We start from the raw sequence: 22,500 nt of genomic DNA on the forward strand, positions 1-22,500 counted from the left end.
CTCATTGCATAGCTCTTCAAAAGTTGATAAAATCTCGAACGTTACACACACACACACACACACATACACACACACACACACACACACATCTTCAGAACCATTGGTAGGTTCAGAGAGCAGGAGCTAATCTCGATTTTTATAGCGTTAAACATACGATAGCAGTTACTTGTTACTCTTTATTTAGGATGACGTCTATCGCAACGTGATTTCCGCTAGATCTAAGAAATCCAGCTATTCTATCTTTACCGGGACGGGACGCAAGGGGTAAAATCTAGACTTCACTCGGGCTCAATCACGGTCCCTTTTCTTGAGAATTGGGTACTCTACCAACTGAGCTCTCGACGAATTGACATCTTTAAAGAAGACCGTGTTCCGGGGGGGGGGGGATTGTCAGATGTAGGACATTGATGCCACAAAAACTCCTTTCTATTCATACATTATCGATATCAGTCAGTTAATAAATACAGCCACAATGACACGGCCAAAATTAGAAATCCTTATTGACAATGGTGTGTTCGTATCTCAAAGTTTTGTTGTCGGTCATTCCAAACGGCTGCAATGTTATCACTTGGTAGCAGAATTCTTTTGCCAATTTATCCTAGGTCGACCTGGCTATTATGTTATATCTATGTGTATGTTAGAGATAGTAGATAGAGTCAACGACACCACGATCTCATTCCTGTCTTCCTTGTGTCCTCACTTTGCATTGGAATTGATAGGATAGTTTCCGTGCTAGGTGTATTTGACTCTTGTTTAATGCGACTTTTTATTGATTGTTTTTAATCCAATATATAGCTCAAGATTACAGAATGGCCTTTTTTTTCTTGGGGGGGGGGGGGGGGGGGGTCTATGTTTGCTGAAATTGTTGCATTTTCAATGTTTTAGATCGTTGCTTTCCTACAAAAATTGCTCTGATCATTTTTCATGCAAATACAAATGTAAGAAAAAAATTATAGCTTGTTCACAAGTCGAAATTTTAGCGATTATCTCTCATTATGGCATGGCGCTTAAGATGAAACCCTACCCGTTGAATGTGAAGTAAGATTGTTTATAGCTCACTTGACAAAAGAACGCTTTGATTTATACAAAAGCTGTAATATACGGGAAAAAAGAAGTCGGAAAAATTACACCGTAAAAGTCCATGCCTTTTGTAATCTTAACACCACATGTACCGCTTTTGTTTTGTCCAAGCTCTGTTGTCGACATCTCTCTCTTTTAAAAAATCCTTCAGCAAGAATTATATCCTTTTTTTAAATTGCTGACTTTGCAGCGCTGCTCTGCGATTGACGCTTGGTTTCACTTGTTTTTTTTTTACGGGACAAATCCTCAAGATAATTTTCCGCTTGGGATGAATTTATTAAAGTTTTGATACGTAGTTAAGCGATTAACTCCATCACGTCCTATATTTATTTTTATTTCAACCAAGTCAGACGAATTCAATGACGATTATTCACATTATATAATTGAGTATACTTTTTCCGAAAGGGAAAGTAAGAGGGCTTAGTAATTAGCAACGACTACTAATTTTCCTTAGTTCATCTGCTCCCCCGACACATGTAAGTAAAGGTGATCACACATTTTATCTTCACGCTTTCATCTTATGTGATTCAATCATCAATCCTTCGCCGCCATCGGTAGTTAACTACATGTTTTGTGACACAATCGTAACCACAACCCAGAATATCTAGAACAGCTATTCTGTCCTTCACAATTTAAATATTAGTTGGTACTGAAGCGAGTTTCCATTGCGCGTAGTACAAGTCGTTTTTTTTACAAGACTTACAATATTTTATTCCCATACAGCTTACCTCTATAAACTGTCGAAACCTGGGTCAAGCAATGTAATAATAATAATAATAATAATAATAATTATAATAATAATAATAAAAGATCTTTATTGTCCATAAATATGGCCGTTTGTCATTTAGTTCCACTTGTTATAACGTTAAACGATAACTGTAACATTGAACAGATATTTCACTCCTACTTATTTTCTCTCTCTCTCTCATTCTCTCTCTCGTTCTCTCTCTCGCTCTCTCTCTCTCTCTCTCTCTCTCTCTCTCTCTCTCTCTCTTCCTCTCTTTCTTTCACACGTGCGATATACACAACATAAACATATTCATTTCGTTTTCAATTTGTTACGATTGTGGCAATTCGACACCAAAAATTATCATTATCAATTGGTCAGTTAATCTTACATTAAATAAATTAATCAGTTAATCAGTCAACGAATCAATCCTTGGTTTTTCTGTACCATATGAAATATTCAAAATTTTTATTGCTGATGGAACGAACGTTGATTTATACTTGTTAGTTCTACATTTAATCTGACAAAACCTTCTCCCAGATGGTAAAAGACTAAATTCATGGTATAAAATATGTTTTTTATTGTTGGTAATTGAGAATGCTTTCCTTTCTATTGCTTTTCCATGAATTCTTTCTTCTCCATCAAGAGGATGGTTTATTATTTCTGATGCCTCTTTGATAGATTTTGAAATATTTGATTTTTTTAAAAGTCGGCATCCTCCAAACCATATGGTGCAGCCAAACGCAATTAAACTTTTAATCAATGAGTCATAAACTCTTAACATAGTTTTCTTCCTTACTTGAAATGTTCTCAATTTCCTTAGGATGTATAATCTTTGGGAAACTTTCTTAGATATTATACTAATATGTTGAGAGAAATTGAGTGAACTATCAATGGTTATTCCTAAATATTTAAAATAGTCAACTATCTCAACATCACCTGTACCGATCGCCACACACTTTAAGTCGTTTTTATTTTTTACACCAAACACCTGTTCTTTCGTTTTTTCAACATTTAATTCAAGCTGATTTTGTTTACACCAATCGGTGAATATATTTATTTGTTTGAAATAATTCTTTTCGGTAACTTTATCTTTTAATAAGCCAAGAATAGCAGTATCATCTGCATATTTCACTATAAAACAATTTTCAAAGGATGGTCTGCAGTCGTTGTTGTATAAGATGCACAGGATTGGGGAACTCACGCAGCCTTGGGGACACCCGTTCGACAATTTGTGTAAAGAGTACATAGCACCAGCTAGCTGTCACTCACTATGCTTCACGTCGCTTGTCTTTGGTCACGTATTGAGTTTTACAAAAAAACTAAACTCAATACCATTTCGGCCGTGAACTTGATATTATTAAAGGGTCAAGTATATATGCCTACTGTTTCAAACTTAATGCCCATCACCAAACTTTCTATAAGTTCATTATTTATGAACCAATTCGCAACAAATTTTAAAGGAAGTAAATATCAACATACGAAAGCTTCAGTGTTTATTTTATTATTATTATTATTTTTTTAAAAAATATTTATTTATTTATTTTGTTATTGTAAAAACTACTAACACAATAGCCATATCTTGGATATCAACAGAAAAAGCATTTTGTTGTTGAAAGATACCTGCTTCTATAATCACCAAGTAAAGTCCAACTTGAATTTTGCAGGGAGTACCGAATTGATTCCAGATTGAGATCACATTCACCGTCAGTCATGACAATCAGAAGATGGTGTGAAAAGTATTAGGCAAAGTGGTTGGGCAGCCATTCGAAGGAGGTTAGCATCTTAAAAAGAGCACGCACTGATGAATATGTGGCAAGAGTTCGAAATTCTGTCGAGAAGACACCGAAAAAGTCAGTACGTAGCGGTCTCATGAACTCATATAACTCGGCTTGACTGAAAAGACTTGACGCCTTTTGAATATCTGTTTGTATTGAACACACCAGTATAAACTATTCATCAAAATATGCTTAATTTATTCTTCTATTAAGGCACCAAATTTTGTTTAGCTTCTAGTTCTTGATTTTGATTGATCTTATTTGAAAGAACCCATTCCAAATGTCGGTTGAAGAAATGCCACACACAAAAATTATGCAATAAACAGAGGGCTGTGAATGAATTCCTTGCTAAAAAGAGATGTGAACCCGTAAACGTTCATAAACGGCTGTAACTTGTTTATGGTGACTGGTATGTTGGTTCAAAGGTGGACTAAGTTCTTTACTGGAACTGATGCTGTCTTTCAGGCTCGTAGTGGTTGTCCGCAAACTGCACCGACCGAAGCAAATCAAGATTAAATAGACAAATGAAACCACCGAGTCAGTCGGCGGATAAAACAATCAGACATTTTGCCAAGACTTGGAATTTCATAGGGAATAATATTTACTCGTAGTATGTCGCGCGATAATTCCTGGGTTACAGAAAGTTATGCACTCGTTGGATACCGAGAATGCGCACACAAGCCCATGATCACATGGATAGAAGTTTTCTTGAAGTCGTAGAACAGCTCCCCATAAAGTTCTGATTTAGCACCAAGTAACGTTTCCCTTTTCTTAAGACTTAAGAGACATCTCGAGGGGTACGGTACATTTTGGCAGTGATGGCGAGATGCAGGCGGAGGTGACTCGGTGGTGTCGTAGTTTGCCACGTGAATTTCTCTTCGACGTGATGCAATAACTGGTGCATCGTTGGTAGCTCTTTGTGCATGGGAACGGTGACTATGCTTGAAAGTAAAATGATTAACGGAAAGGACATAAACTAAGCTTTGTTTTTATACCTTGTCAATTTCGTATCTATTATGGTTTGAAAATACAAGAGCGGCGTCAAGACTTTTCAGCCTACCCTTGCATATAGAGAAACAACATTTAACAATAACAATGACAGGAAGTAGTGGTGACTAAGGCATTCCATCAAAGGTATGCGATGGGGACCTATACCCATCCCACTTTGTACTGCCTGTTATCAATGATCTTGTCTACACGCACCATTGATTACAGAGTCAGTGTTCTCTCTATCGCATATCGGTATATCGTATCATGTTCTGTTTGATGTTGACGGGTAAACGGCTTGTCTTATTTTATATTTTCCTATGGGGGAAACATTATTTACCATGTAAACAATCTGAACGCGTTGAGGGTGGTTGGATGGGAGCATCACCCTTGAATCGTATACCTATGATGTTCGCATGGGTGTACGATCCGATAGTGATGTCGTTTCTTCTTCTCTTTACTAGCCTATCCTGCTTCTTTGGTTTGTGATTGTATTTTTGACAGGGGATATTTTTTTTATGTAAATCTTCTGCCTGTTTGTTCTTGGTTATTTTATATTTAGCTTATGATATCTTTAGGTTATGATTTTGATTTACATTTGTACTATTTTTGTTAGATTGCTTGTTTTTTTGTTTCAGCGGTCTCTCATATAACCTCAATTGTGTTGGAAGAGACCTAAAGCAACAAACAAACAAACAACAATCTGAACGCGTTGATGTGAAATTTAGTGTCGTCCGTATGTTCGCGCTTGTGTGTGTATGCGAGTGTGTCTGCGCAGGCGTGTAGGCTTGTGAAATTTAAAAGCATCCCATTTCATAATATTATAGAGTTATAGATGGCATTAATTACGATAAACCTAGTTTGAAAAATGATAGACTATCATTACCTTATTCGTCTCTTGGGCAATCTTTCTCTCTCAATGGTGTGTTTTTTGTTTGTTTGTTTTTTTAAAGAGAGACAATTAGGTTACTCGTCAGTAATAGTAGTGCATTACTAAAAAAATGAGCAAATTGCTGATGTGGATGGATATTTGAAAACATTGATGCGTCAAGTCGTAGTGGAACTATATGGAGTGGCGTAAATTCGGGCTTGCATCGTAAGAACTCTTTCCCGCTGCTTCTGTTCCATTTACAATTTTTATCTGCATTATTTAAAGTGGTTGACACAAAATGGTTATTGGAATCAAATTTTGAAGGAAAAGAGAACAAAAGTGAAACAAAAAAGACGTTCTGTGGATGCAAATCATTATTTGAATATAAACAATTTGTAAAATAGTCTGCATGGTTTTAAAAGGCTCATCGACGACTGAGTCGTTCCTCTTGATTACCAAGAGTAACTTTTAATGTCAATAATCTGAGTGTATAAATCGATGTTCAAGGTAAGAATATTTGTTAAAAATTAATTATTATTAATATTTTAAAAAAAATTATTTTTATAACTAGGGTTAGGGTTATTATATTTTAACTTATTCAAAAATTAACTACACGCCTTTACATGCTACTGGTCATGAATTATCTTTTGATTTTGATTATTTCCCCATTATCTTTGGGTTTTTTGTTGCTTTGGTTTTAGATTTGGTTCTTGTATTTAAAAATTAGAAACATTATTTTCGTGAATTAAGCAGTAAGCACTGGGATATATTATAAGTGTGCTAGTACAAAAAGAACTCTTTAAAAGTGAATATGCTGAATAAAATGATGGTTTGGTTCCATAAGCTCTGCGCGCACGGGGTGGGGGGTGGGGGGGGGGGGGGGGGAGGTTTAATAATGAACCATTATGAAGCTAATTGAGCATGAGAATGTTCTTAAATGATTCCGATTTGAAATTTATGTTAGATTAGATAATACGGTTTTATTCTTCCTCCTTGTATTGTTGTTGTTGTTATTTTTGTTGTTGTTGTTGTTTTTGTTGTTGTTATTGTTAATATTATTATTATATTTTGAACTGCAAGCCACCTCTGGTTTGGTAATCATTGATTCAACACTAAGGTTTTTTAGTACTACTCAACACATAATCACATTCATTCATCTAATTTCTTTAAGGCGGACCCTCCATAGACCACACCAGGTACAGATCACACAGAACGTCGGTAAATAGCATTCCAAGGGCTTTGAATGCCCCCTCCATAGGACATACGACACATCAACGGCACCTCATCTTTCTTATTGTTTTTAGCCAGCCATTTTTATGAGTAGTTTTCACTAAATCCCCCCATAGGATACACGACATCGACGGACAGCATCGACGGTACGGTATCGATAGACGCGCCACGAAGTAAAACACTCACTTTCTTTCGTCATCATGAATTCCTCTGATGAAGATACTCTGATTAAGTTAATCGCACTAAAAAAGGATAGAAAAATGAAAAGAAAAACTTATTATTGTTATCGTCATCATCATCATCATCATCATCATCATCATCATCATCATCATCATCATCATCATCATCATCATCATCATCATCATCATCAACATCATCATAATTAGAAAAGCGTCCTATCCTTATGATAATAAGCAATTGCTATTGTCCCTCTCGGCTCGATCGCTCAGTTGGTAGAGCACTCGCTTCACACGCAAAAGGACCGTGATCGATCCCGGGTGCAGTCGAGATTTTATCTGATCCCCCCGTCCACCTAGCAGTAATCTGTCAGAAAGTACTTTGTGATAGACTAGCGTCCTATCCACATGCTAGCTAGCAAGTGATATTGTCCGTTTCAAGCAATATAGACCGGGATAAACTCCGGCTCCTTGGCCTGTTGGTTCTGAAGGACTGCTTTTTTCGACTTTATTGTCCCTTTCATGCTACAGAAACCGGGATAAACCAAATTCTTATATGACAACAACAACTACTACTACTACTACTACTACTACTACTACTACTACTACTACTACTACTACTACTACTACTACTACTACTACTACTACTACTACTACTCACACTACTTACTACTACTACTACTACTACTACTACTACTATACTACTACTACTACACTACTACTATACTACTACTACTACTACTACTACTACTACTTACTACTACTACTACTACTACTACTACTACTACTACTACTATACTACTACTACTATAACTACTACTACTTACTACTACTATAACTACTACCTACTACTACTACTACTACTACTACTACACTACTACTACTACTACTATAACAATACTACTACTATACTACTACTACTACCTACTACTACTACTACTACACTACTACTACTACTACTACACTAATACTACTACTACTACACTACTACTAACTACTACTACTACTACTAACTACTACTACTACTACTACTACTACTACTACTACTACTACTACACTACTACTACTACTACTACAATACTACTACTACCTACTACTACTACTACTACATACTAACTACTACTACTACTACTACTACTAACTACTACTACTACTACTCATACTACACTACTAACTACTACTACTACTACTACTACTACTAACTACTACTACTACTACTACTACTACTACTACTACTACTAACTACTATACACTACTACTACTACTACTACTACTACTACTATACTACTACTACAACTACTACTACTACTACTACTACATACTACTACTACTAATACTAACTAACTACTACTCTACACTACATACTACTACTACTACTACTACTACTCTACTAACTAATTACTACTCTACTACTCTACTACTACTACTATACTACTACTACTTACTACTACTACTAACTACTACTACTACTACTACTACTACTACTACTACTACTACTACTACTACTACTACTAGACATTTGTTGTTGATATCTTCCCAGTCTTTGACCCTTCTTGTGATATTCTCGGTTCTTTGGGTTCCAAAGAAGTGGCCGGTATTTCACAAATTCAATACCTCTCTTTTTGTAGTCGTCCATCTTGACCACAAGGGGCACACACAAAAAAACCAACAAATAACGAGCAATGCTACAAACGGCGACATGCTAGTTTTTTGTTACAGCTGCGTTGTGCTGTCTATGATAGGGGCTTCTCTAATTTCTTGTTGTTCCGTTCGTTTGTCTTCAATAAATGCTATCAATCAGATCACAAATTTCAATAATTTTCTTTCTCTTGTCGTCCATCCTGACAAGAGGCAACACAAACACACACACACACACACACACACACACACACACACACATACTCAAACCAAAAAACAAAAAGACAAACGAAGAAACGGAGACAGACTAGTTTTGTGTCGTGTTATCAATGGAAAGGGGTTTCTCTTATTTCTTGTTGTTCGGTTCGTTTGTTTCATGTGTTGTGTGGTGTGTGATAGCCGTATGTGGTCTATGGAGGGTTCGTCTAAAACGTTCAACGTCATGATCCCCCACACAGAGAGCGTAGAATAATATTATCTACGCTTTCTGGTGACAATTACATGATCGAATTGCGGTCGGAAAAAAACACAACAAAAAACAAAAACAAAAGGATTGTCCGTGACAACTGAAGTTTAATCTTGGAATCTGCCCTGTTTTGTTTCATTACAATTTGTGTTCTGGTTGATTTTTCTGCTGGATCCCAAACTACGTATTCTATTATGGGTCAAATTTCTTTTGGGCACGTTCGGATGTTTCTGTTAAAAAGAAAACAAAAAAGTAAAAAAAAACCCTCAATTATTTTGTTGGCTTTGTTTGTTACATTGGTTGTACGGTCATTCCATGATAGAGATCCGTGTATTGTAACTCCTAGATATTTTGCTGATTGGACGACATTGAGTTCTTTGTTGTCTATTCTTCATGTAATATCTATTGCTTTTCGCTTTTTTATGATACGCAGGACTTCACATCTTCTGATGAACTCCACTGGCCACATACTTTCCCATTCGTGTAGTGAATCTTAAATCTTTTTGTAATGAAACCCCGTCTTTACCGTGCGTGATTGGATTCAGTAGTCTGATGTCATGCCGCCCGGCAACGGCGGCCATCTTGGTTCTAAACAAAGAAAATCATTACTTTTTATTTTTCATGCTGGCTAGAACTTTTCACATCCCTTGTGATCAGAATGTGTAAAAGTCAAAACATGATCAAATTTATGTGTTTTTTTCCCCTCTGGATACGCTTTTATGCTCGCCGAGGAAATATTTCATACGGGCGTCCGCCATTGTTCCGATAGTTTAGAGCCAGTGTTATTAAGTTACCATGCGTCATTAGGAAGGAAGTGACGTTACGACTGTTGAAGAGTATGTTTTGTAAAATAAGCAATCATCTGAAAAACAATCGGGGTGTCGCCTCCACCTTTTCCAGCAGGTCGTTGATATATATGGGGAAACAATAATGTGGTCCCTTTACAGTTTCGGGATGTTACTTCAGCTAGATTCCGTCAATCGTTAATCTTTGTAGTAATTTTTTAAAACTATCAAATTCCTTGTCGTATTTCATATTAGTGACATTTATGTGATATGGCACTTTGTCAAAGGCTGGTGAAAAATCGAGTTAATACGCAGTCTGTTTGCTCTGTTGTTAAAATAATCAGCAAGATCTTGAGTTGTGGTTTTTTAAGCCGAGTTTCGCATGACCTTTTTCTGCGTGTTGTAGTCTTATTGATATTATATTTGACTCCAAATGCTTGACAATGTGACTGAGTACAATATGATTCATAATAGTGCACAAATATAGGTCAAGGAAACCGATTTGTAATTTTAAGGTTCACTCCTGTCACCATTTTTAAAAAGTGGCGTGATTAATAAATATTTCCAATTGTCTTGTATTATCTGCTGATGCAAAGACACTCTGAATATCAATGTCATATTGGGGTTATATCCGTTACAAGTTTATTTACCTTCCAAGAATTTCATCGAGGCCGGTTGCTTTATGCGGGTTGGTGTTTAGAAGCAACACGGTAATGTGGGTTGGTGTTTAGAAGCAACTTGGTAATGTCATTAGGAGTTATATCAATGTCTGGAATCGTTGGGCAGTCAGCGTTTTTTTTTTTCCAATGGGAAATCGTTTTCAGTAGTGATGCTTTCACAAACACAGCCGTTACTTGTTGGTTCAAAATATTTGCTTTATCAATGCTACCACTGACGAGAATGTCATCCTTACGTAATGGTGAGACTCCTGAATAATCAGCTCTTTTACTTATAATTAATACAACTTTTTCGGCTTGTTGTTAATGCTCAACATATTATTTGAAATGTATTCGTCATAGGCTATGCGTTAATGATTGTGTTAGCTTATTCATTCGTTGGAATCTTCCTAAGTCCTCTTATGTAAAATTTGCCTTTTGCAGGCTCTCTTATTATGTGTGATGTTTGTGTGTGTTTTTGTGTGTGTATGTGTGTTTGTGTGTGTGTGTGTGCGCGCGCGCGTATATCTGTGTGTTTGTGTGTGCATGTGGGTGTGTTGAAAAGACCATCGATTCAATATTTTAAAGCACATTGAGTCAATATTATAATGTTATCTAATTACTATACCACATGGCTGTTAAAGCGAAGTACGTGTGTCATTATTTCTATCGTTTGAAACGTGTTGTCTGCTAATATTGAGGGCTGTCCCCTGTCGAATTTAGACTGGTTGTGGGAGATATCGATCGGATGGGGATGAAGCAACAAGTATTTAATTCATTCATGGCCACGACCAAACTGGGAGTTATCGAGGGAAGGAGGAATGGGGAGAGAGAGAGAGAGAGAGAGAGAGAGAGAGAGAGAGAGAGAGAGAGAGAGAGAGAGAGAGAGAGAGAGAGAGAGAGAGAGAGAGAGAGGTGGTTGGATGGAGAGAGGGATGATAAAATGTCATGATGGAAAGATCGACGGACCGATAATAAAAGAGTATATAACTTAATAATATATGAAATATTCTGATGTGATGTCAGCTGTACAAATTTTCAAATCCCAGTTATTTAAAAAATAATATCAGTGTATCTCTGAGAAATGGATCACGAGTCAGTTAAACGATGCAGCAGACTGTAAAGGATAATTTACTTCTCTTCTATAAGTTCATACATGACTGCCTCATAATATGGCCCATAAATTTGTTCTGAAAAAACGTCGAGTATTATAAACCGTTTCCAACTCCAGCCTTTTGTAATCAAACACAAAATTCAAACTGGTGCGATAAATTATAGCGTCTAGAAGGACTGTATCTTATAATTATCCTTTATAAACTATGGTCTTCATGTTAACGTATTTACTTATTTGTTTATTTATAAAATAGGCTGTATATGTATACTTGAGTCTAAAACTTTCATCATTACATAATCATGATTTTGTTGTCTAGTGAAGCGTTTTCTCTCATTCGATATCATCAAGCCTCGGTGATATTATTAGCTTGACAGAGAAATGAGAGAAAACGCCGAAGCGGCAGACAGCTGAGATGTACTGTCCTGTGCCATCACCACAAGCTATAAATAGACATTGAAAATATTGTAATCTTTCTTGCTTGTTGGCTATTATTGATCTGTAGCGCTAGCATTGTCATTCCATTCCATGGACCATTCCAGCCCTACTGCCTTACAACGACTTTTATATTTATTGCCTAGAAATCATTTTCCTGGTGATCCTCAACTTGTCAAACCTTCTTAAACCTTAGAAATTTCACATATAACCTGATGTATTTTTGTATTTTATTTCATTTTGGACAAGATAAAATTATCTTATTCATCGACATTCAAGATATTAAATAAAAAAAAAAAATAAAAAAAAAGACATTCCGACCGAAATTAAATAAAACCAATTTATTAGTGTAAGGTATTCATAAATTGTTTTCAGAGAGCAATAACGGTATGTGTCACCTGATTCAAATCAGTGTCTTCATTGGTTGCCTCTTGTCAATCTTCAAGAATGTTATGATTTTTTAAACATAATAGCTTTTTTTTTAAGGGTGGGGGGTTGTTTGTTTTTTGTTGCCACAATAGGACATAATAGTAATCAAATGAAGTATCTGTTCTTAAGAGTTTTTGACAAGTCTATATGAAAAGGTCTCTGGCCCAAATGTAATAATCCGTTCTGTTTGCGTTCGACAAGTTTGCCCGAACTGATTTCATGGGGAGAGTTCTGAGTGTGACGAAAGGGATGTGACTTAATATACTATGCGGTAATTTATACCTTAACTTGAGAGTGTCCAAGATTGGTTTGTAAATAGGAAAATTATGTATTATCATATTTCCATTTTGGGCCCCTGAGAGTCAATGTCACTTTGGGAAGAAATCTTGCATTGACAAATAAATATGCTTCTCTTTGAAATGATTCATATGCTCCGGCAACATATTTTAAACACTGTCAAGCGGGTGGTTGGATGGGAGCATCACCCTTGAATCATATACCTATGATGTTCGCATGGGTGTACGATCCGATAGTGATGTCGTTTCTTCTTCTCTTTACTAGCCTATCCTGCTTCTTTGGTTTGTGATTGTATTTTTGACAGGGGATATTTTTTTTCTGTAAATCTTCTGCCTGTTTGTTCTTGGTTATTTATAATTTAGCTTATGATATCTTTAGGTTATGATTTTGATTTACATTTGTACTATTTTTGTTAGATTGCTTGTTTTTTGTTTCAGCGGTCTCTCATATAACCTCAATTGTGTTGGAAGAGACCTAAAGCAGCAACAAACAAAAACAAACAAACACGGTCAACCAATTCAATTCTCATATTGCTTAAGATGTAATAATAATAATAATAATAATAATAATAATAATAATAATAATAATAATAATAATAATAATAATAATAATAATAGATCTTTATTGTCCATAAATATGGCAATTTGTCATTTAGTTACACTTGTTATAACGTTAAACGATAACTGTAACATTGAACAGATATTTCACTCCTACTTATTTTCTCTCTCTCTCTCTCTCTCTCTCTCCTCTCTCTCTCTCTCTCTCTCTCTCTCTCTCTCTCTCTCTCTCTCTTCCTCTCTTTCTTTCACACGTGCGATATACACAACATAAACATATTCATTTCGTTTTCAATTTGTTACGATTGTGGAATTCGACACTAAAAATTATCACCATTATCAATTGGTCAGTTAATCTTACATTAAATAAATTAATCAGTTAATCAGTCAACGAATCAATCCTTGGTTTTTCTGTACCATATGAAATATTCAAAATTTTAATTGCTGATGGAACGAACGTTGATTTATACTTGTTAGTTCTACATTTAATCTGACAAAACCTTCTCCCAGATGGTAAAAGACTAAATTCATGGTATAAAATATGTTTTTTATTGTTGGTAATTGAGAATGCTTTCCTTTCTATTGCTTTTCCATGAATTCTTTCTACTCCATCAAGAGGATGGTTTATTATTTCTGATGCCTCTTTGATAGATTTTGAAATTTTTGATTTATCTTTAAGTCGGCATCCTCCAAACCATATGGTGCAGCCAAACGCAATTGCACTTTTAATCAATGAGTCATAAACTCTTAACATAGTTTTCTTCCTTACTTGAAATGTTCTCAATTTCCTTAGCCGGGTGGTTGGATGGGAGCATCACCCTTGAATCATATACCTATGATGTTCGCATGGGTGTACGATCCGATAGTGATGTCGTTTCTTCTTCTCTTTACTAGCCTATCTTGCTTCTTTGGTTTGTGATTGTATTTTTGACAGGGGATATTTTTTTAATGTAAATCTTCTGCCTGTTTGTTCTTGGTTATTTATAATTTAGCTTATGATATCTTTAGGTTATGATTTTGATTTACATTTGTACTATTTTTGTTAGATTGCTTGCTTTTTGTTTCAGCGGTCTCTCATATAACCTCAATTGTGTTGGAAGAGACCCAAAGCAACAAACAAACAAAAAATTTAAAAAAAAAAATTCCTTAGGATGTATAATCTTTGGGCAACTTTCTTAGATATTATATTAATATGTTGAGAGAAATTGAGGGAACTATCAATGGTTATTCCTAAATATTTAAAATAGTCAACTATCTCAACATCATCTTTACCGATCGCCACACACTTTAAGTCGTTTTTATTTTTTACACCAAACACCTGTTCTTTCGTTTTTTCAACATTTAATTCAAGCTGATTTTGTTTACACCAATCGGTGAATATATTTATTTGTTTTAAATAATTCTTTTCGGTAACTTTATCTTTAAGTTCTTTGTGACCGTTGTACACTGATCTTTTTTGTGTGTTATCCTTGTGATTAGAAGTGTTTGCAGTATGCACATTTGTTACCTTCCATTTCAGGTTGTAATAAGTATTAGTCACATCCCGGTCCGTTCAATCGGATCTTAGCAAATGCTTGCTACCCTGTTTCCACCAAATCTTATAGGTCAAGCTGCCCAATTCCTACTGAATGTAAGGATATATCTGGGTGGGGTTCCTGACCTCCCATAGTGGGCAGGGAGGTACATGCTGTCTCTTCTATCCCCCTATATCTGTTTTCCAACTTGCTTTCTGTCTTTGTCGTGGAATGAGATTATTTGGGTTTGTCCTGGCCCTGGCTGGATACCCTGGCTGAGAGGGAAACAGTCAAATGTATAGTTAGTTTTGGGAGATATTTTTTTCCTTGTAAATCATCTCTCTGTTATGTACTGTTACTTTGTTTTATTCTTAACATATAAGTTGTATCTAAACATTTGAGTGTATTCCTCTTAGTGGGGACTTGTCTGGGTGAGACTTTTAGGTTATCTCAAACTAAGGACACTGATAGTGTGCTCTTGGAATCTACATCTGTTCCCTATTTGGACCTTTTCCCCTTGTCTTACTTTTTCCTCAAGTCCCTTTAATTGTACATCTAGAATGTTTTTACTATCCAATTCTCTTCTTTTTTACTGGCGCTGATATGACCTTAATGTGTTGCAAGCGCCGTAAAACCATTTTTAAAAAAACCAACAAAAAAACAAAACTACTGAATGTTTGGAAAGGTCAAGAAAAGTAAAACACAAACATAAAAAGAAAATAACAAAAAAATAAAAAGGAAAATTAACAAACAAAAACAAAACAAACAGCACCCACCCTCCTCCAAAAATAATCAAAAGAAAGAGAATACAAAACATTTGACTCCCCAAAATTGAATCTGGTCCCTTTACTTGTGAGTTCGGTACTCAGGCAGCACCAAGTGACATTTTCGGATATGGGTCCCTTTGCTGTTAAGGATGGTTTCTACAATTAGATTCTCCAAACCGCACAGTTATACCGTTAGTGGGAGTTCTTTCTCTCGAAAGCTAGGAACTTATTTCTTGCACAATTTAACAGTGCTATTCTTCTTTCTCAAATACCAAATTTGTATGATTAGTATTGCTGAAAATACAGGTTAAATTGGTTCGCTCTCGACACCTTTCATCGAAAATTATGATTTTTGATAGCCAAATCATACCCTTTTGGCACTCTCCACGAAGGCTGAACGACGCCCATAATTGGATTTATTCACAAGCGATACCAAAATATCGACGAAAGAACGATCTTTCTTTTGGTACAATTTTCATTTGTGTTTGCGGGATTTAAGCTCTAAAGAATCATTTTTTTAAAAAATCCAAGAAAAACACTTATTATTTGTTAGCCTCCAAAAGTGTAATTAATGAAAGCCCGTCCTGTCTTTAGTTTGGTTTCAACATTTTAATCCGATCCGTTGCTTGACGTGTTGACTAGCCAAACTCTCCAAATTCGAAATCCGTCATACGAACTCTTTGAAAGTTGTATCGCGAATGACACCTTTTTCCGTAGAAATTCCATTTCGAATTCAACCAAATAAAAATATTACTGTGTTATTTTTTAATTAAAGTTACATAGTTTGTTGGTACTGATAAAGAGCTTTAATTGTATTAGTTTTTCTTTCTCATTTTCTTTTGTTTTGTTTTGTTTGTTTTTGTTTTTGTTTTTGTCTGTAACTGTATTTTAAAATTGTCTGAATTTTTGAAATTCCTTGCTTTTCCTCTTTTGTTCCACTATCAAATTTGAAGTAGGGATACTTTGGTGAAGATGCTAATTTGGTTAATTGATATTATTAAAAAAAAATTGTACTTGATGTCTTATTTAATTATGTGTGGCTTTAATTGAATTTTTGATGAACTTTTGAAAATTGTTTTGGTTTTTTTCTTTCAATTTTTATATCATTTTTGGATATTGCGCACAATACAATTTTTGGTATTTTTAATGCAATGTTTTCTAACTTTTAAATACATACTACAAACAAAAAAAATTGAGTGATTTCCAGTGTTGTGTGGGTTTAAGAAATTAGAGTTGTTTAGGAGTATGATTTTTGCTGTTAGTGGGATTTGGAGTAGGAGAATTCAGTAAATATAAACAAATTAAACGAGGTGTTAGTCAAGGATGTGTTTTTTTCACCAGACCTTTTTAATATCTACAGCGAAACAATTATTAGAACTTTAGGAGATAGTTCAGGCATTAAGATCAATGGTGAGAATATCAACAATATAAGATATGCAGATGACACATCACTAATCTCAGACTCAAAAGAAAATTTACAATTACTCCTTTATAAAGTAGTTACAGAGAGTGAACGTATGGGGTTATATTTAATTGTAAAAAAGACAATGAATGGTTGTACCAAGGAGAGAAAGAAATCCTACATGTAACTTCATAAGCAAAGGAGAAACTAGAAAACAAGTTCAGACATTTAAATATCTTGGATACATAATAACTTCAGATGGCATATGTAGCACAGAAATAAAACGAAGAATTACAATAGCTAAAGATAGTTTTAATAAAATGAGTCTAATTTTCAAAAACCACAATATCTCAATGACAACAAAACATAGAGTTTTGAAGGCCTATGTATGATCAGTATTATTATATGGCTGTGAACGCTGGACAATTACAGAATACATTAGAAAGAAACTGGAGGCAGCAGAAATGTGGTTTCTTAGAAGGATGTTAAGAATCTCATAGACAGAGAAGAAAACTAATGAAGAAGTATTAGAGCAAGCTGAAACCAAAACGTTATTAATTCGTACAATAAGAAAAAGACAATGCAATTTTTAGGGCACCTAAATCGACTATAATGTATTGAACATCTTGCTCTTACAGGAAGGATAGAAGGCAAAATGAGTAAAGGTAGACCAAGAAAAACAATATGAATAGTTTGAACAGCTGGATGACAAAGAAAGAGAAGAGTAATATTAGTTTTCTGAGGTTATCTAATCAGAGAGATGAATGGCGTACCATGATCACCTGATGTCTGGCACAGACTTGGTACTTGAAGAAGAAGAAGAAGTGGGATTTGAAGATGGGGTTTCGACCCATTTGAAATGCGACCCCCCAAAAAAATTCCAACGTTACATAACTTATGAACTAATTATTTGCCCTGCCATGTTGGTTATGTTATCAAAAGTCCATAACAGGTAACATATTTGCTGTATGCATGATTTGATTTATTTGTTTGGAGTAGCTACCACAATAACAAAGAATTTTACTCTAGCCAAAGCTATTGTGACTGAATTATCGAAACAAGTCTTGTGTGTGAACGATGCCCTAATTTATTGGTAACCGTTTGATTGGCCTACTGTGTAGGTATTTTATTCTCTCTCTCTCTCTCTCTCTCTCTCTCTCTCTCTCTCTCTCTCTCTCTCTCTCTCTCTCTCTCTCTCTCTCTCTCTCTCTGGATTGATGCATATATGAGTTGACGGATAGAAACCCCGAGATTAAAAAAAAAAAGATTGTTTAATTTATTGGAGTTCCGATAAAGGGCTTCAATAAGCAATGGATGCACGGTGTCCTGGTATCGTCGTTTCACAATCAGTTATATCAGAGGCAGAATTTAATAAGGGAGTTGCCGCCTTTTAAACAAACTGGCCTGAGTGTGTGACGGACACAAAGCTAAAATATTATTTTATAAATAAAACTCAAAAGTATTGTGCGAATTGCAATAGTGAAATGAATATCTATTAAAAGTGGCAATGTGCTCAGATTATTATTGATTTATTCTTTTCATAATGCAAATTGATTTTTCTTTGTTTTATGGGTGCGCGCGGCGGGGGTGGGGGGGGGGGGGGGGAATTCATGCGTCCTTATTTGCAAAGTTAATTTTATTGAATTATTGTCTACTTGCATGCATCGATTTTCGTAATTTGAGTAGGGAATTGTATTCGGGATAGCAGGTTACTATTGAATTCCCTGGACCGTAATATATCTTGTAATTCTAATACTTTCTGTTATTAATTTCCCCTATTCATATTTTCTCCTATTTTTTATTTGGTAATCATTACAGACCAAGAGAGTAGTGGTGATGCAATTCTAGCTTTGAGAGACATGGTTATTTATGCTTTTTATGTATGTGTTTTGTCATGTATTACAGTAGGTACCACATTAGACGTCATTTTCTGGCAGGAAAAAAACCTATATAAACTATATATTTTTGCATCACGCGTCGAGAGAAGGACTATTTTTAAACCGGGTCTTTCAACCACTTATACCTCCAATCAAAAAAATGTACTTTTGTTATCTTCTTTAAGAAGAAGATTTCAGATTTATTCCTACACCACTTCAACAATAAAAAATGGCCATTAAAGGTAGAAAAACTTTACAGCTGCGAAAACTCCCCGACATATTATTGATATAAAATTTGATCCGAGTCTGTTTAAAAGACAAACAACTTATCAATATTTGTACCAATTTGTTTTAATGAAGCAGTGATGCCAAAACTCCGGTCTGGAGCAAAAAATTCCGGGCTCCGGTCAACTTCCGTCAAATTCCGGTGAGGTCAATTTGTTCCAAGGATACTTCACCCCCCCCCCCCCCCCCCCCCCCCCCTGGCGTCGATATAATAACCTGTGTGTTGCAAGCGCCGTAAAACCCTTAAAAACAAAAATAACATTGCTATGAGAATGAGATTTCGAATTATTTACAAAAAGAATCGAGTTCACAAAAACCACATGAATATTTTATTAAACTACCATCATAATTTATGTTTTAGATAGTTTAAAACTGTAGTTATTTCAATTGATAACTCGGGTCGGTAAGTGGGTATGTTTTAACGATGGAACAGCCTAAATAAACCCCTAATATTTTCGGTTTTCATTAACCAGTAATATTGTTTGGGTGACTTTCTAGCCTTGGTTTTTATTAAACGAACTGTTGATTTTATCAATTTATCCATGTCATTTTTTTTTCATATCTGGTTTGTCTCTTGATTGCTCAACAAAAAAAAAAAAAACAAGTGACGAATTTATACACACACTCCAACATTCATGGCGGCCATGTTGTTGCTATGACAAAATGATTGTTTGGCCTATTGTATGACAATAGTAGATTTTTACGGTGTGGTGTCGTTTTTAAAACATTTGCTTAGGAATAGACGTCTACCCACTACTTAGTAGTTTACAAATAGTCAAAGGACACACAAGATTAGTCCCAATGTGTTAGAAAATTAAAAAAAACAACATTGCCATTGTGTATTTTATTTGGGGAAAATGGTTGCATCAGTTATTTGGAGATTGGAGAAATAAAAGACTTCGAAGTGCCACTTCATTTTCTAAATTATTCAATTTTTTCCTTATGCTTTCATGATAGACTATGGGCACAAAAAGAGTTACTAGTGGCTAATGAAGCAGTAAATGTGTAGAAGTTAAATAGTCATTATTTACGCCATTAAAGCTGGATCAAAATGGATAATATGGTGACGTGTATTTCTTTTGCTTTTGTTTATTTGTATTGTTTTGTTTGTTTTAGATTTAGATCGGGAAGAGATGTAAATTTATGACGAGAAAAGAAGCAAATAAAGAGATCAATGTTTGTTTATTTTTTGGGTTTTTTTTGTTGTTGTTTTTTTTTTAATATTTTTTTTTGGTTATTTTTTTTTTTTTTTTTTTTTTTTTTGGTTTTTGGTTTTGGTGAGATTTCCGATACCTCAGTTTGTACAATAATCGCCTCTCAAGCAAAGGGGGTTAATAAAAAATAAATGGTCGGCTAGGTCTTTAGGGTGTGTGTGGCAGAAAGTACTTTATTTCAGACTAGCATCCTATGTAAAGGGTAGCAAACACTTCATTCAGTAACACAGAAATCAGGATACAGTAACGCGTCCTATATATACGCTAAAAGGGGTTGAGGCCACAAAAGACTCATCTGCTGGGTCCAAGCGCATGATCTCGTATAAGAAGGAAGCACTCTAATCAGTGATGATAATCTTCCACGGATCCGCGGGATTTTGGGATTTTCTGAGAAATTTTCCGCGGAATTTGCCGTGTCAAACATCATGTATTGTGTCATAAGTATGATCAATCTTTTTGGTGTTTCAAAGTTGGAACATTATCTTACATCAATTGGCAAGCAAAAAACTTTTAAGTTCTTGAAAAATGAATTTGCTCTCATGTTCATTTATTTATGTATGGATTTTCAATATTTAAAAAGTGTTTTCCATGACTATCAGAATGCTTTATGAATATAGTAAGCAAAAATCCATTTTAAATAATCTTAAATTGTCTCTTGTGGTACCTAATTGAAGGCAACAATTTGAGATTTGTATGTATTGACACAGAAAGTGGGTTGGTTTTTATTTGTGGGGTTTTTTTTTGTCGAGTCTTGTCGGACTCGCATCTTAGACAATCTTATTCGTCATTAGGCTATCCCTTGATTATCTCTTTTCAAAACTTATTGAATTGATTATCGTAAAGCGCCGTCTAATACTGTAAAATCTAAATTATGAGTATACGTCATTTTAAATTATCTACTCTTTTATTTCAGATTATCAAGGAGGACACATGATGATTAGGATTAAGGTAAGTTACACTTTTATTCATTCTCAATTTTTTTCCCTTGTAGTATTAGTTTAGAGACAAAAGGGGGAAAGTTAAAAATAGTCGTTTTATCAACACCGCATGTGTGTGAGTTTGTGTGTGTGAGTTTGTGTATGTGCGTGTGTGTGTGTGTGTGTGTGTGTGTGTGTGTGTGTGTGTGTGAGAGAGAGAGAGAGAGAGAGAGAGAGAGAGAGAGAGAGAGAATTATAGTACATAAAAAGAAATTATTATTCAAATTGTTTTGTTCGAGTTCATTCCTTAGGGAACTGGGAAATACGTTTTATGTTATTTGAAAAAATATGCTTGGTTTTATCCTGGCTCTGGCCGGGGTCCTTAGCTGGTGAAAGGGAAACAGAATAGTATTAATTTTGGGAGAAGATAATTTATTTTCTTATAAATCACCAATCTGATATGTGGTGTTACAATTTTTTCTGTTTAGGTTATGATATTTTGTAAGCATTCGTGTGTATTCTTCTTAGTGGGATCCTGTTCTTTTGTCTGAATGGGACTTAAAGGCATCTCAAGCTCAGCACATTGATAGTTTGCTTTTTGATGTTACTTCCTTTCCTGTTTAATCCAGTCCCCAATGTTATCTTGGGTGCTTTTACGAGAGTGAGTCAAAAAGTAATGGGACAAATCTCCTACTGAGTTGATTTCTTCTCATCTATGTCATATTTCGCTCAATTAGACTTACACATGTACTCTTTAAACAAAAAGTAAACCATTTTAATTCTGTCAAATTTTGACAAAGTTATGACAGTTCAAAATGGATGTCCGTCAGGGACAGAAAGCTGTCATTGAATTTCTTGTTTTCGAAGAAACATCGAATAACATTTTTTTCAACGCATTGGTAGGCTATAAAACTCAGGTTATAGGTGAGTTGAACCTGAGTGTAAAAGACGATCATCACCCATCTTACCCAAAAACCAAAAATTTCAAAGCTGAGAAGTCAGCTGGGAAAATTATGCCAACAGTGTTTAGGGACATTAGAGGTGTATTACTCGTTGATTTCCTGCCACAGGGAGCCACTGTCAACTCTGAACGGTACAAATAGACCTTGAAGCAACTGAAAGCAAGAATTCATCGAGTTAGACCGACTTTGGAGATGGAGATGGAACGAGTATTGTTTCTTCCGTTACTATTTGACTAACCCTCGTAACTGTGAATTCCGTACCATTTTCTTTTCTTTTCTTTTTTTTTTACAACCACGTCTTCTTCATTTTTTTTTTCCATTTCTTTTTTACGGCGCTAA

At 35.1% G+C, this 22,500-nt stretch overlaps 1 protein-coding gene across 8 annotated transcripts in view; it reads left to right on the forward strand.

The window, feature by feature from the left end:
* LOC144974958 (plasma membrane calcium-transporting ATPase 4-like) overlaps positions 1 to 22,500 on the forward strand; it is a 242,006-nt gene that overhangs the window by 28,834 nt on the left and 190,672 nt on the right. For 7 of the 8 annotated variants that reach the window (XM_078918512.1, XM_078918514.1, XM_078918507.1 and 4 more), the window contains exon 3: positions 21,196 to 21,230. The gene's annotated coding sequence lies outside the window, so the exon portion shown is untranslated. Of the gene's footprint in view, positions 1 to 5,330; positions 5,951 to 21,195; positions 21,231 to 22,500 lie in introns of those variants that run through there. The other variant, XM_078918509.1, reaches the window with a different exon arrangement.

This window comes from Berghia stephanieae, chromosome 6, assembly GCF_034508935.2.
Source record: "Berghia stephanieae isolate SIO BIC M18660-M18661 chromosome 6, UCSD_Bste_1.3, whole genome shotgun sequence".
NCBI classification, from domain to species: Eukaryota; Metazoa; Mollusca; class Gastropoda; order Nudibranchia; family Aeolidiidae; genus Berghia; species Berghia stephanieae.